We start from the raw sequence: 16,989 nt of genomic DNA on the forward strand, positions 1-16,989 counted from the left end.
TTATATGTCTAAATGCCGACATATTCTGTAGTGTTAGATTACATAATTTAATTGCCAGAAAGACATCACAGGGACATTTGACTAGCATTAAAAATAACTAGGTGTGCCCGGTTAACCACCATGGCTGGATGTGTTTCCCTCTAGCTCTTCAGGGGTCGAGTTAAAAATGATCTTTTAAACACAGATCTCTGCACACAACATGCCTGAGCTGCGACAGCGCATTTACGTGATCCTGGTTTAGGATGATCTGCAAATAATCTCCCACATCCGAATCCAAAGCCTACCAAGACAGGGGTGCGGAAGGTAGGGGGAAGCGTCCTATCTTCCGATATAAGGCACAACTCTTGACAATAACCAGCAACAGCCCTTTTAACCCCCCTTTGGACTGACTGGGTTTATCCCAGTTCCCACTGGGTCAATTGACTCTGCATGTACTTGAGGACTGAAGGCATGTACTAACATGCCGATAGGTAGGTTCAATGCAAACACAAGTCAAAATAATTTGGGGTGCATACCAAGACAAACCGCTACATGATGTGGCTCAAGTTATAAATTCCTACCAGTGGCTGGAAAATGCTGGACTAATGACAGGGACAGGCACTCAGCACCATTTCCGAAGTGGGAGTCTACTGCACTAGACAGGACCCAAGGCAGATTGTGCAAAAAGGCCACTGAGACAATCCAGCATATAGTTACTCAGAGCAATATGTTAACAGGGACAGCATTCACTGAGAGGCATAACCAAGTTGCTGGGATTGTGTGCCAAAACATCTGCACTGAATATGGGCTAGACCTGCTTAAGGGAGGATGAGAGGGGCCATGAAAGTTATTTCAGAGTGAGAGGGGAAAGATCCTGTTGGATTTCCAGATCCAGATAAACAAGTGCTAACCAACCGATCCAACACTGTGGTGGTATACATGGAATGGAAAACTGCAGAGATGGTGGTTGAGGCAATAACGATTGACCATAACATCAAGAAAAAGGGAGGTTAGAAGGTGGATAAATACCAAGGGCTGAAAGAGGAATTAGAAAGAATGTGGAAAGTGAAGGCAGTAGTTGTCCCAATGGTGAAAGGTAGGGATGCACCAAAATTTTCGGCCGAAAATGGGCCTATCCCGTTTCGGCCGAAAACAAGTCAAATTTGCAGATATGCTTGCATTAACAATTCAGATGATTATATATCACAATGAAAGAGTAATGATAACATGAAAATTCAAGAATACTGCACTTGGGATGGGGGGAGAACACTATGGGACAGGGGAGGGGGTGAAAGAACACTATGGGACAGGGAAGGGGGGAAAGAACACTATGGGCCAGGGGAGGGGGGAAAGACCAGTATGGGACAGGGGGGGGGGGGGGGAGAGAAAAGAACACTATGGAACAGGAGATAAAAGAACACTGTGGGACAGGGTGGGGGGGGGGAGAAAAGAGCACTATGGGACGAGGAGGGGGAGAAAAGAATACTATGGAAAAGGGGAGGGGGGAGAACACTATGGGACAGCTATATCCCTGGTGGGGATTATTTTTTTAGGAGGATACCCCCTACCACACCTATAATTCGAACAATTACCTCTGCACTTGGTCCATAGGTGGGGATTATTCCGCCCTGGCGCATACACTGGAGCTGTATTGAAGCTCTAGGAAAGTGTGAGTGCACATCTTTTATTTTACCTATCACCGCTACAGTTTTAAATACTACACTATTATTTCTTCTCTGGTTCTCTCCACATATACCTTGTCAAGGACTATTGGACTATTGGACTATTATCACTTTGCTTGCACACTGAATTTATTTTTGTGTGATTGATTATTTGTTAAATCCAAAAACAAAAGAATGCTTTCTATGAAGGAATACAGACTATAGCTAACAAAATACTTTATTTTCTTGTTCAAGTGGCATATATTGCAGATTTCAATGCTACCTAATAGTAGATTAAAATACCTGTGGCCCTAGATCAGTGGTTCCCAACCCAGTCCTCAAGTACCCCCTAACAGTTCAGTATTTAGGGATTACCCAGTTGTGTGTAAATTGGTTTTATAAAGGAATACAAAAAAAGAAAAACACACTTTAGATACAGTAGGGTAATCCTAAATCCTGGACTGGTAGGGGGTACTTGAGGATTGGGCTGGGAACCCCTGCCCTAGATCAACAATGAAACTCAAGGTTATTTATAAAATTGAGAAATGTGAATGTCAAATTCTGGGACAAAATAAAGGATAGTTAGGCCTAATATTTCAAATCCAGTTTCCAAATTTAGTAGATCTTCACATACTGGCCTGCACTCTACAAAACCCACTCTAGTCTACATGGAAGAACCATTAAATTACATGGGAGAAACATAAAAAAAAGGCATATGCCAAATATATGATCAAGGCTCTTTGCATAGGTTCGGTCTCATTCCCTTTTAATACTTTTCAATAATACAGCAATTTCCAAAAATATTATCCCTATCCTATGATTGTAAATACAGCTAATTTTCACTTACCAACCAGGTTCCGTTCTTATGACCCGGTCGTAAAACTAATTGGTCGGCAAGTGAGAATGCGCTACAGAGCATGTGCACCAGTGCCAGTGTAACATAGACAAGCGCAGCAAAGCAGGGAATCCCTCAAATATATGTTTGGGGAACGTTCCCTGAAGATAGATTAGATGGATTCCCTGCTCTAGTGCAAGGGAGCAGTAAGAAAGAGCAGGAGCATCAACGCGTCTTGCCTCCTACGCTCAACCCTCCTCTAGATACACTGTATTTTGGCAGAGGAAGAGTCTGTCCTTCATGTAAACAGGTGCCTATTTTGCCTTAATAAAAAGCTGCCACCTTCTGGGGGGGCCCAAAGGTGGCTAGCCTGCAAGCCGATGGGCCACCTTGACAGATGAAACACATGGTGCCTAGTTTGTAGGGTTGGTCATGGTTTTAGCATTATTTCATATACAAATATTTTTACAACAGTGTCATATGTAAAATAATAGTTCTTATATTTTTAAAAAATTTCACGCAATATGTAACAAGCAAGGTAACAAAAGACCACCACATTTTCTGTGGTACGTTTCTGCGGTCTGGCATGGGCCAGAAGGATGCACCCTCTGTGAGGTCATTGTCAAACTCCTCTGAGGAATATGAGGAGAAGTCGTCAGCAAGCACCATTTTGGACCGTCCGGCCTGCTGCGTGTTCCCTGCTGCCGGAGCCCTTGTTGACTTTTACTTTTTTTGTTTTACGGCCCATGGTCTTCCCGCCAACGGTAGGAGGGGTTGTGGGTTCTTTTAGGCTCGAATTCCACCATATAACGTTGAGTTTGGGTAAGTAAGAGCCGGAGCTCAGAAAAATGCAACCACTCCAGTGCCGTGCTAGCTCCGCACCCGTCAAGACCACCATATTTAATATATCACCTTTGATCTTTACAATGACTACTTCTAAAAACTGAAGTAGTTATGGTGCTCGGAGTAACCCTTTAAAGGGTGATTGGGATTTACTCTCCTCTGACCCTTTTGCAGAAACAGTAATCGAGAAGAACGCAATCTTCAACCAAATATTTATACTTACCTGTAATCTTTATAAATTAAAAGTATATCTACTCGAAAGTGACCTTGTAATCCATGTATTGTCAGGATCGGGACAGGGATCCAACACGCAGAATACAAACAGGAGCTAGGTACGTATACCGGACCTTAGAATGGCCGGACTAACGTAAGGAGAAAGCAAAGAATGGTCAGAGACAAGCCGAGGTCGAGGGAACGAGAGAACAGGTAAGCGAGAGACGAGCCGAGGTCAAAGGACACGAGAGTTAAGCAGGAACGAAAATACAAGCCGAGTCAGAACCAAAAAGACAAACAGTAATAAGAGCACTGAGTGACCAGACAAGCTAGAACCACGACAGGGCAATGAACCATTACACACATCCCTATTTTATACCTTGGCTCTTTAATTGATGACTCCGCCCTTGCCGAGCCCTGATTCGTTGTTCAGAACTAGATTGACAGGTCGGGACGTGATTGCCGTCATGACGTCGGCTCCTGAGCGCCGCGTCATAAAAGGAAGCGGGGCTATCGCGGCCAGCGTGTAAACGGCTATGAGAGCTGTGAGGATTGGGTGAATCAGCCCCCCTGAGAGGACGGCCGTTTGAAAGTCTAACCTCCTCCGAGGTAGAGACTTCAGGTACCCTGACATGTATTATGTGAATGACACGACCACTTTCACAATCCATGTCATCACAATCTGATCCTTTAGACTAGCAGTACTATAAAGCCAAACTAGTGCTAAATGAATAGAAAATTGTATGCGAGTGTAGAATTGCTAAGGATGAAAAAACTTGATGGCAAAGGGTTAGAAATATAAGGGCATTAGCAAGTAGGCAGGCAAAAAAAAAAAAGGGCAGAAGCTACTTTCTTCTCAATGACCATAGTCCAGTATTATTATTGAATAGCTAAGGCATACAATTTTTTTTCACAAAAGGTTACTATTACTGCATACTGAAATAAGTTAGATTACATGAAAAACCGAGTATTAGATAGAAAATGAACTTAAAGATACAGTGCAGAGAGTAATTATAAGCAGAACATTTTCAAACTCTACAAAAATGGTAAGTGGAGTGCCTTGGGATTTTGTTTTGTGTCCACTTCTTTTTAATCTGTTTATTAATGATCTTAAAGTGGGCATTAAAAGCCATGCATCTGTGTTTGCAGATGACACAAAAGTAAGACAGACAATACAGTCTGAACATATTACAACTTCTCTACAGGGGGATATGGATAATTTGGAGGACTGGGCAAGCAAGTGTCAGTTGAGGCTCAATACAGATAAGTGCAGTCATACTTATTGGAATAACGAACCTGTAAACTACTTATATGTTAAATGGGATTGAATGAAGGATAACATCAAATGAAAAAGACTTGGAAACAATTATACACTGAATAAAATTATTAACAAGACACTTTTGTTTTTGCCCCCATTTTTCATGAGCTGAACTCAAAGATCTAAGACTTTTTCTATGTACACAAAAGGCCTTTTTCTCTCAAATATTGTTCACAAATCTGTATCAATCTCTCCTTTGCCGAGATAATCCGTCCACCTTGCAGGTGTGGCATATCAAGATGCTGATTAGACAGCATGATTATTGCACAGGTGTACCTTAGGCTGGCCACAATAAAAGGCCACTCTAAAATGTGCAGTTTTATCACACAGCACAATGCCACAGATGTTGCAAGTTTTGAGGGAGCGTGCAATTGACATGCTGACTGCAGGAATGTCCACCAGAGTTGTTGCCCGTGAAATTAATGTTCATTTCTCTACCATATGCCGTCTCCAAATGCATTTCAGAGAATTTGGCAGCACATCCAACCGGCCTCACAACCGCAGACTACGTGTAACCACACCAGCCCAGGACCTCCACATCCAGCATCGTCACCTCCAAGATAGTCTAAGACCTGCCACCCGGACAGCTGCTGCAACAATCGGTTTGCATAACCAAACAATTTCTGCACAAACTGTCAGAAACCGAATCAGGGAAGCTCATCTGCATGCTCGTTGTCTTCATAGGGGTCTTGACCTGACTGCAGTTCGTCATCCTAACCGTCTTGAGTCGGCAAATGCTCACATTCAAGGGCATCTGGCACTTTGGAGAGGTGTTCTCTTCACAGATGAATTATGGTTTTCACTGTACAGGGCAGATGTATGGTGTTGTGTGGGTGAGCGGTTTGCTGATGTCAATGTTATGGATGGAGTGGCCAATGCTAGCGGTAGGGTTTTGGTATGGGCAGGAATATGTTTTGGACAACGAACACAGGTGCATTTTATTGATGGCATTTGAACGCACAGAGATACCATGATGAGATCCTGAAGCACATTGTTGTGCCATTCATCCACAACCATTACCTCATGTTACAGCATGATAATGCACGGCCCCATGTTGTAAGGATCTGTACACAATTCCTGGAAGCTGAAAACATCCCAGTTCTTGCATGGCCAGCATACTCACCAGACATGTCACCCATTGAGCATGTTTGGGATGCTCTGGATCGGTGTATATGACAGCGTATTCCATGTCCTGCCAATATCCAGCAACTTTGCACAGGCATTGTAGAGAAGTGGATCAACATTCCACAGGCCACAATCAATAACCTGATCAACTCTATGGGAAGGAGATGTGTTGCACTGCGTGAGGCAAATGGTGGTCACACCAGATATTAACCCGTTTTCGTACTCCCCCGGATCACCCTAAAACAGTACAACTGCTCATTTTAGAGTGGCCAGCCTAAGGCACACCTGTTATTGCAATTATCATGCTGTCTAATCAGCATCTTAAGATTTAAGAAAAGATTCTGAGATTGTAATTAAACCTGCGGATAAGGGGGGGGGGGGGGTGGTAGTTATGGACAGGGCCAAATATATTATGGAAATCAATCAGCAATTGGAGGATAAAGATACCTATGGCAAATTAAACAAAAATCCCCAACAAGATATCCAAAAAAATTTTGTAGAATATCTGGACAAAGGTCTTCTAAAAGAGATTTTAACTAAAAAAGAGTATGATTATCTAAATATGAAGTCTCCAAAAATTCCATTAATTTACATATTAGCAAAACTTCATAAGGATGTGAGTAACCCCCCGGGGAGACCCATTGTCTCCGGAGTGGGCTCACTCCTTTCGAATCTGTCCAAATACATAGATACCCTTCTCCAACCTCTAGTGAAGGAGAACCCCTCATACCTAGAGGATTCTATGAGCCTATTACAAATATTAAAGAATTTTAGATGGCAAAGTGACTTCGCATTTATTACGTGCAATGTCACTAGCTTATATACTTGTATAGAGCACGATGTTGGATGTCGAGCCAATCATTCCTTTCTGGAAGCATCAGGGTTGTACCCCAAGGAGCAAATAGATTTTGTGATGGAGGGGATTTCTTTAATCCTTCGAAATAATTTCTTTTGGTTCGAGGGGGAGTACTATCTGCAACGTCGGGGGACCGCTATGGGGACCAGATTCGCACCCAGTTATGCTAATTTATTTATGGCTTTTTGGGAAAATTCTTTTGTCTATTCCCAGCATGACTGGAGTGCGAATCTGGTCCTCTATAGAAGGTATATAGACGACATTTTTATTATTTGGAGGGGAGATCATTCCACCTTTTTGGAATTTTTCAATTTTTTGAATTCTAATGAGTGGAATGTCAAGCTCACTCAGGAATACAGCCAGCATAAAATCCATTTCTTGGATCTAGAAATCTCGGCTACAGGGAATAGTATTGATACATGCACTTTTTTTAAGCCGGTTGATGTAAACGGATATATCCACAAAGAAAGTTGTCATTTCCGTCCATGGTTGGAGAACATACCGAAGGGTCAATTCCTACGCATGAGACGGAATTGTACAAAAATAGAAACTTTCGATTCCCAAACCCGAATTTTAAAAGAGCAATTTGTAATGAAAGGATACTGTAACGAACTCTTGGATCAGGAGATAAAATCAGTTAGAAATATGGAAAGGAACACTCTATTAGAGTATAAATCAAAAACTACATTAGAGGAAAAACAGGATAAAATACCTATCATCTGTAACTATAGTCAAGACCATAGAGAGCTTAAAAAAATCTTTAACAAACATTGGTATATCCTCCAACAGGATGAAGAAATCCTACCATACCTTTATGACAAACCCAAAATAATTTTTAGAGGGGCGCAAAATCTAAGACAGAAATTAACCTCGAGTTATTTAGAAGCTCCTAAATTGAAAGAAAATTTTCTAACCATTAATAAATCCCTACAGAAAGGTTTCCATTATTGTGGGGATTGTATGGGCTGTAGGAACTACCAGAATAAACCGAAGAAAATAGAAGCTTTCCACTCTAAGATTGGCTCTGTTAATTTTAAAATCAATTCATTTATTACCTGTCACACTAAGAATGTGGTGTATTTGCTCACGTGTCCTTGTGGACTCCAATATGTGGGGAAAACTTCAAGAAATTTAAAAACAAGGATACGTGAGCATATCTACAATATAAGGAGAGGTTTTTTAAAGCATAGTGTTTCTACACATTTTTTTAAATGCTCATGGCGGAGACCCTGCAGGGCTCAATTTTTTTGGGATTCAGGCCATTAAACCCCACTGGAGGGGAGGTCATCTCGAGTCCACATTGAGCCGCTGTGAGATGAGGTGGATCTTTGATCTAGGAACACTGACTCCGGGCGGGCTCAATGTGGACTTTGAGATGGCAGCCCTTATTTAGAAGATCTGGCCCTGATTATATATTTTATATTATATTTTTTATTATATATATTTTTACATATATTTTTTACTCATGCTTATGGATATTTTTTCCATTAAGAGATGTTTTTTCTCCCAATTAAATTTTGTTTTCCTTGAGAGGGGGTTACATTCTTTAAACCTCCCCCCTTCTTTCTTTATTGATAAGCCAGATTTTGGTTTTAATAGGAACTTTGAAAATTTTCAAATTTTCTTTTTTCTCCTAATATTTCTCCTAATATTGTAGAAAATAATATATATTATCAGCTCTATAAGCGGATTTCTACAAAATGAATGTTGTAGTTCTACCTGATCTATTTTCCCTCATTAAAGTATAGTTTATGAGTATAATGCCAGGCATAAAGATGGTGTCCGAATGCATTAACATCCGGGTTGAAGGACACTAGACGGGTGGAACCGTGATGACGTCATTTGACGCAAATCAAGCCGACGGATCCGGAAGTGACATCACAACACGGAAGTAATGTGAACGTTTACCCGCGAAAATTGATAGCTCCGGATGTATTTAAAGAGATTAGATGGACTTGTATGTTATGCACCTTTGAAGAAGACGGAAAGTCGAAACGCGTAGTGCTTCATTACTTTTTTATACATTTGTTTTAAAAGTATTCTTAATAAATTCTTTTACACCTTACCATTTGGTTTTTCTGGTGTGATTGGAAGAATACTAAGAGGAGGCTGGAGCTGATTCTGGAGCTGATCCTGTTGGAATATACAGCATACAGAGATTCTGAAGAGCCCATACAGTCAGAGCCTGCTATAATAGGCTCTGTTTATCGTGAGTGACCCAATACCATCATTATCCATTCTATTTTCCTCATACAGTATTATGCTATGTGCATTCTGTTTGTTTTTCTAGATTGATTTGGTTATCTGCTGAGAGACCTTCGATGTACAGATATAAGTATTTTATGTCTATATAGCACCCCCCTTTTATGTATTTTTCTAGCATCTTGATTTGCCACACCTGTGAGGTGAATGGATTATCTCGCAAGTGAGTGAGAGAAGTGCTCACTGACACAGATTTAGACAGATGTGTGAACAATATTTGAGAGAAATAAGCCTTTTGTGTACATATAAAAAGTCTTAGATCTTTGAGTTCAGCTCATGAAAAATGGGGGCAAAAACAAAAGTGTTGCGTTTATAATTTTGTTCAGTGTACAAAACAAACTAGGCTACAGTATGCAATGCCGATCTGCCATTGCATAGACTAGTAATGTGCTGTCATGTATAAAAAAGGGTTTTTATTCAAGTGATCAAAATATTATTGTGCTTCTCTACAAATCAGTTGTAATCATTTTGAACATCAGTTTTAAAAAAAGGATATTGCAGAACTAGAAAAAGTACAGAGGTGATCTACAAGATTAATAAGGGGGGTGGAAAACGTTTGTTATGAAGGTTAGAAAATCTGTATTTATTTTCTTGTGAAAAAAGGCATCTTCAAGAGTACGGCATTATACAAAGATATATAGAGTCAGTACAAACCACTATGTGCTAGCCTGTTCATTAGCATGAATGCACAAAAGATAAGAGTTTACCAATTTAGACTGAAAGACATTTTTGTTCACAGGGTAAGGGTCCTTTATGGCAAGAACAATAAAGTAGAATTCTCTACCTACGGAAGTTGTTGTGAAGGAATAGCCCCATCACTTGTTTCAATGGATTTATATTAGTTTTATTTTGTCAGTTCCCACCTGGTTCGGTTCCTGAACGAGGACCACCCCATAACCTCATTAGAACTTAAAATGTTAAGTATCCAGTATGAAAACCACAGAGGAAATAATGAATAGAATGTTCCACTGGGTGCAGCCGAACGCATGTGGTCGAGACAATGGATGGTGTCCGTCTTGTCTCCCGAACGCAGGCAGCGGGACTTGGTCTTTGAGGGCCTGGAACTGATTTAAACCAGGCATTCCTGCAAACGCCAGTGAAGATGGACCCGCTGCTCGTTCAAATTTTCGACCATCTACACGAATGGCTTTCGGGAGATATAAACTACAAGTAAAAGATTTTGTATAACTTATGTGGTTTTCGTACAAAATCTCGCAAATGGAGACCGGTCACTGCCACACTTTCCCTGGAACTATTTGGGGTTTCGGCCTCGTGACAATCCAGACAAAACCTCCCGTGAAGGTGATTAAAAACTGCAGAACCGATCTGAGTGAGTTTTAGATATAATGGTCGATCAGATCAGGACTATCCAGAGATATATCTTTTGTGGGGTTTCCATGTATTTTGTGAGGTTCCAAAATTGTTATACTTTTCTGTGCCTGGAGATAATTGAGTTTGTACAGTTCCTGTCTCAATTATCTCTCACGCACCGGGGAGAAGTTTACTGACTGTATAAATTTGATGACTGTACTCCCATTAAACAGTTTTACTCCCAGCATTAAGCCTTGGCTCATGTGTCGGGGGATATGCGATACTGGCAATATTTCACTCAGGATTATTGGTGCTGCTTTTATTTTGGGAAAATGGAATCTGTGGCAGAGATACCTTGGCGGTCCGCCACATTTGGTGGCAGAGGTGGGATGGTCACTTTTCCTGGAGCTATAATCTGAGGCTTACACTCACCAGGAGTACACCGGATGGAGATCGGGTATGCTCATCTTAAGCATACTTCATTGAAAGAGCTATTGGAAGCTCGAGGGGGCATTGCAAAAAGGACTCTGATCAGTATGTTAATGGAGATGGATCGGGAGAACTTAGCCGCGGCAAGCCCGTGGTTCGTGCAGAGGAAACCGAACAGATGCGAGAGATCAGGGAATGGCTGGCGCTGTTCGGTTCAAACCCTCCCCCAGAGATCATCTTACGGATTATTTTGGATGCTGACACGAAAGCCAGGGAGCAAACAGCAGCACCCCCACAAACAGCTCCAGCTTTGCACCGGAGACAAGAAAGGTACCTCTCAGTGCATTAAGAGCTTTTAGTGAATCAGAGAGAGAGATTGACTGTTACCTAGTGGCCTTTTTTTTTTGTCCCTCCTCCCTGCTTCTTACATGGCCAGGGAGGGGGGATATGGCATTCCGTGGTGGTCCGGTGGCAAGGACTGTGCAGTGGGGGGGTCCAGCGCACTCTTACTTACCTTCCCAGCAGCTCCCTTCAGCTCCCTGTCTAAATCTCGCTGCCAGTGTGCCGCGCGGAGCGTTGCCATGGTAACCCGTGGCAATGCTCTGACGGCCGCAGGACTCGCAAGATTACACAGTGGAGCTGAAGGGAGCTGCTGGGAAGGTAAGAGTGTGCTGGGCCCCCCAGGACTGCCGGGCTTGTCATGGGACCGGTGGTCCTGGTATGTATTATCGGCAATATCAGTATCTCTATAGGCCGATACCAACATTGCCGAAAATACCGAATATCATCCGATAATATCGTCCAGATCGATAATCCGTCATATAGTTTATATTCTAAACCAGAAGAATTTATTTTTGAATTATCCAAAATCTAATTTCTTGGATATGTTATTACACCCCAAGGTATAAAGATGGATGATCACAAAATAGAGTGTATCTGTGACGAAAGCAACTTCGCCACTGGTTTTTGGAGGGGCCTGTTTGCCAGCCTCCTACCCTGGGACTATGGGTCCTGTGATAACCCATGTTCAAAAGTACTGTTTCTGCCCCTTGGACTTTTAACTGGAACAGATTCAAACATGTGGCGGCGGCCATCTTAAATTGTCCAGCAGTGTTTTGTCGTTGAGTGTATGGAACTGTTTTGGGCATGGGACCATGTGCACAGTGGGGCAAAAATAAGACTTCCAGTAAATTCTTGAACCCCTGAACCGATCTGGGTATGTTGTTCACCCAGATCGGGGCTATCAGGGGATGTGACTTTAGTGGGGATATGTTGTTTTAGGGCACTTTTTGGGGTTAGTAAAAATGAATGTTTTTTTCTACTTAGATTTAATTGAATTAGTCCATTGTTTTAGTTAATTAACTCAACTATCTCCCAAGCAGAGGGGAGGAATTTACTGTAAATGAATGGGAGTGTTTTACTTTGTGACTACACTATTGGCTGTGAAATTTATTTTTCGGTCCCCCACAAGGTCCATATGGGTGGTAACCTTGTGGGAAAACCCTCAGATCTGCTGTTCCTGTTTGACCCTCAACACGTAGTCTTGTCTCGTGATTGGAAGGGGAACTGCTATAATCACACCGGGGATTGCTATACTTTGTATACTCGCCTGGGCTCTAATCACTTAGCTCTTTAAGAGCTGTTCCTGCTACGCTCTCCTGGAGGAGAGGTCTCTCACACACGGTTCTGGATGTCAGAGGTTGATCCAGGATGGAAGGATGATGGCTAAATTCCAGTTAAGCTATGGCGGTTGTGGAGTCTGCGGTGGTTGTGGTGTCCGGTGCGGTGCTTATAGTCCTCAGCGTCAACTAGGAAGCATCCGTCAATGGAAGTAGATGCATCAGATAACACCATAGAAGCTGTTCTCTTCCAGCAATTTAACCCTCAAGATCCTTTACATCCTGTTGAATTATTTTTTTTGTACTCTGTCTCCAGCAGAAAAAAATTATGCAATTGGAGAAAAAGAATTATTAGGAATAAAAGCTTCTTTTGAAAACTGGCATCATTTACTTGAGGGAAGTGAAAAACCTATACTCGTCTACACTGACCAAAAAAACAGACTATTAAAACATTATCAGCACGACAACTCGGTTTTTATAAAGATTACATTTTCACATAGTGTATAGACCTGGTTTAAAGAATAAAAGGCTGATTCTCTATCATGTATGCATCATCAGGATGATAACTCAAATTAACCTAATTCAATCATATCACCTTCTAAGTATACTGGAATAACTTTTCAATTTATAAACAAAATAAAACAAATTGCAAAAGAAGAACTTCAAATTGCTATTAATACCAGTCTAACTGAACAAGAAGGTGTCTCTTCTCTGAGAACTGAAGTATTAGAAATGGTCCATGATCTTCCGCTTGCTGGACGCTTGGGAATAAAGAAAACTGTAGATCTAACAGACATTTTTGGTGACCTGATTTAATTAATACAGTTTCGTTCTATGTGCCCTCATGCCATGTCTGTCAAAGATCTAAACCTGTCCTCCAACATCCTTATGGATTATTGATGAATTTGCCTTTTCCTGATCGTACATTAAATTAAATGTCTATGTTTTTTATTGTTGACCTGCCAATATCTCAAAAGCAAACCACTATACTTGTGGTTGTGGATCGTTTCACTAAAATGTCTAATTTTATTCCAATTTAAAAAATTCCTGGGGGGCGGAGTTAGCGGTCGCACTTTATGGACCTCTGCACTGACCAGAACAAAAATCGCTGTTTTTTGGTGGAAATTGTACTTACAGCCGACCAACTCCTTACACCCCTTGTAGGTGAGCACTATGGGCAGAAAACATAAAAAAACCAAACCCGGGAAAAGCCCTAATGTCCGAGATATCGGAGAAATGCTGCGCAACACACAGCAGACCGCACAGCAGGCCGCATGGCAAAAGATGGCGCTGGAGGAAGAAAGCTCTCTCTACTCCTCAGACGGCACCCCCTCGGATATCGGAGAGGGACTATACAGGGGCCCAGCACTGAGCCTGCCACCTGAACGCTCACTCGCACAAACACCAGCTGGGGCACCTGTGACAGCGGATCTGCTCAGAATTATGTTGGCAGACCTGCGCAAAGACATCGCCGCAGACATGGCATATTTTAAGAATGCAATTGAAGGTGCAACGGCCAAGATCACCCTCCTAGAAGCCTCAACAAGCACCCACAATTCCAGACTCACCGCTGTCGAACAGCGGGTAGAAGACCTACAAAGGCAACAACTTGCCACAACCGACCGGGTAGACAACATGGAAGACCAACAGAGAAAATACAATTTAAAAATCCGTGGCATCCCAGAGTCAGTCACCCTCACCGACCTGCCACACTATGGCAGACACCAGATCGCAGTCCTCCTGCCGCCTAAACAGGCAAAACCGCTGGGGCACACCGTTCATGTTCACTCACCAAGGGACTGCATGCAGAGCGCACAGCTACTCGGAATTGGAAGCCCTCCTGCTCAAATTGGGCATCGTCGACCAAGCTGGAACCAAAACCACAGGACTTTCCCACCTGAACACCGCGAGGATAGCGGAATTCTTCCCACGCCAATCCCAACGGCCAACCACCACACAAGACCCAACATGAGAAACGGAGGAGGTCGTGGACTATCCACAACACCCATGGAACATCCTCCTTCCACCGCAATGAACTGGCTCCAGTTGAGTAGTGCAACACCACCAAACGCTCTAAGTGTAGATTTATTTGTTTTGTTGACTTTCTTATATGTTTTCACTTTATGTTATAAGTCATGTTACAGATTTGTTATTTACATAGGTGCGTCTCTCTAAGGTGACCTGTTTGGTATCCATGCATTTACAGCCGCTGGGTCATAAAAAGTTCAGGGCTAGCTATGACCTACCTGGCCGCGCTAACGATAGCACCATTCGCCCCCAGGAGGGGACAGCATTTCTCGATGAGCATGACAACTCTGAGACACCCCTATAAGATAGCAGGAAAGCTCACAAAAGGGAACTCACTAAAGTCCTCCTTAGTTTCCCCCTCCAGTGTCCCCTAGTTTTCACCTGAACTGTTCATGTATATACGCCATCGAGAATGCCTAATTTAGCAGGTTAATATACCCCCTAGGAATACACGCATAACTGTACTCAAAACCATGCTTTAAATATGCTCTGAAGTGCAACACCACCTTCTTTACCCTCATAGACCAACACATATCTTCCCGATATCGGAGGATATTACAGGGCTGCACATATAGCTCCCCTGGTGACAATCTCCCACCGACAGAAACCAACGCCCTGGGCTGAGATAGAGAAAAATCATGCCCAAGGGCTATCACTCCCGACTCTAGCATGGCTGCCAAAGACCTACAGGCCAAAAATCTCTGAACTACTGCCCACGACTGCACTGACCCTTTCAATTTGGGACGGGCACAGGAAACAAATGGGGACGGTAACAACACTTACCCCGGCACTACCATTAGACGCATTTCAAATACTAATACCAGACTTCAACCACTCCCTTTGGAAAAGACACAGTGTATACACCATCTCCCAAATCATGCGAGATAAACTTAAATCAGTGCCAGACCTCCAGACTGAATTCCTATTGTCAGGCACAGCAACCTTCTCCTACAGACAGCTGAGATCATGGATACTTGCCCAACCAACACCACAGTTATCACACCCAACAAACGCACACTGGACAGCGAATATCAACATCTGCATGAAGGCGAAACCTGCAACGAAACTCATCTCCACAATATACGCCTCAGACCATACACATGCACTGACTAAACCACCCTCCTTCATAAAAGCATGGGAACAGGACATAGGCCGTCAATTGACCGCAGAACAATGGCAAACCATCTATTGCGCCAATAAACGTATGACTCTTTCTACGGCACCTTCCTTTCTGTATCCCACCCCCGCTCAACTTTATCTTGTGAAAGTAAAAATTGTCAAATTCAAAAAAAAAAATCAGAAATTCCAATCCCTTGCAAAGCTATATAAAAGAAAAGCACAAAAGCCAGCAGATGTATCGCAAGCAAAACAGAGGTTGCAGGACAGCCAAAATACCCATCAAGTACAGCGTTAAATCAATTCCGTCTTATTTTTTATTTATTTTTCTTTCTAAACCATTTTAGCCTGCAAAATTTACATGTACATTACATTATAACACAGTCTGCCAAAGACTGAAAATCTGTTTTACAACCTGCCAAAGGCAATCTCTTCCAAAGAGGGATCTAGGGACGTCTCCCATAGACAATTATGTACAAAGGCTCTCATCCTACCCAAGGAGTGAAACTATATAAAAACCTCAAAAGTGAAATTCCCCTTTAAATAAAAACATAGATATGCAATGTATGGAGGATGGGAAAAGAAAAGGAAAAGAATAAAGGTCAAACAGACACCCAATCCTCTTACCTTATCTTTTCCGTTCCGTCCAATTGCAACCCAAAACTTCTGACACCAATTTGTTGGGGATAAAATCAGCTACACACGAAACCCTCTTTGTTAGATGGATGTTTTGTCGGAGCCATCCTGGTCATATATGTATTGCTGCAAAGACTGCACAAGTAGTGGTCAAACCATTGCATGATGATTCCGTAACAATTACTAACACTACTGGTTTTTATACTCTTGTTTGGTTATTTGCAGAGCCTTATCCTTTCACAACCAAAAAGGTTGGTTCAATATTTTATTATTTGCAAAATCAAGACAATCCGGTTCCCCTTACATCTATCACACTTGGTGATAATGTTCAAGGCATATATAATGACACATGGCCAAGAGGATACGTCCGTATCATAACTAATCGTACTAGAATAGAGAACAGAGGTTGGTTTGCTGTTTTATTATATTGTAGCCCACATACTACACCTAATGTTCATAATTATTCCCATATTCCAATACCCTCATCATGTGTAAACACTACTATAATTCAGAAGGCTGTACACATAACACTAAATATATCTACACCTGATGTCCGATTATGTAACCCACTACCTAATAGAGAGAAGAGAGAATGGTATGATACGATATTAGGAGGTACGGGAACAGCTATGGGAATATTAAATGGTGTAGACATGGAAATACTAAAGAATAAGTTATCCACGGCAGGGAAAGAATTAGGGATAGGATTACATGTAATGGCTAAATGGGCCCCTACCGTGGTACAATCACAATGGCAG

At 42.1% G+C, this 16,989-nt stretch overlaps 1 protein-coding gene across 1 annotated transcript in view; it reads right to left on the reverse strand.

Annotated features, from left to right (window-relative positions):
• AGPAT4 (1-acylglycerol-3-phosphate O-acyltransferase 4) overlaps positions 1 to 16,989 on the reverse strand; it is a 173,650-nt gene that overhangs the window by 131,563 nt on the left and 25,098 nt on the right. The gene's annotated exons all lie outside the window — the stretch shown is intronic.

The sequence above is a fragment of the Pelobates fuscus genome, chromosome 2 (assembly GCF_036172605.1).
Source record: "Pelobates fuscus isolate aPelFus1 chromosome 2, aPelFus1.pri, whole genome shotgun sequence".
In the NCBI taxonomy this organism is placed as follows: Eukaryota; Metazoa; Chordata; class Amphibia; order Anura; family Pelobatidae; genus Pelobates; species Pelobates fuscus.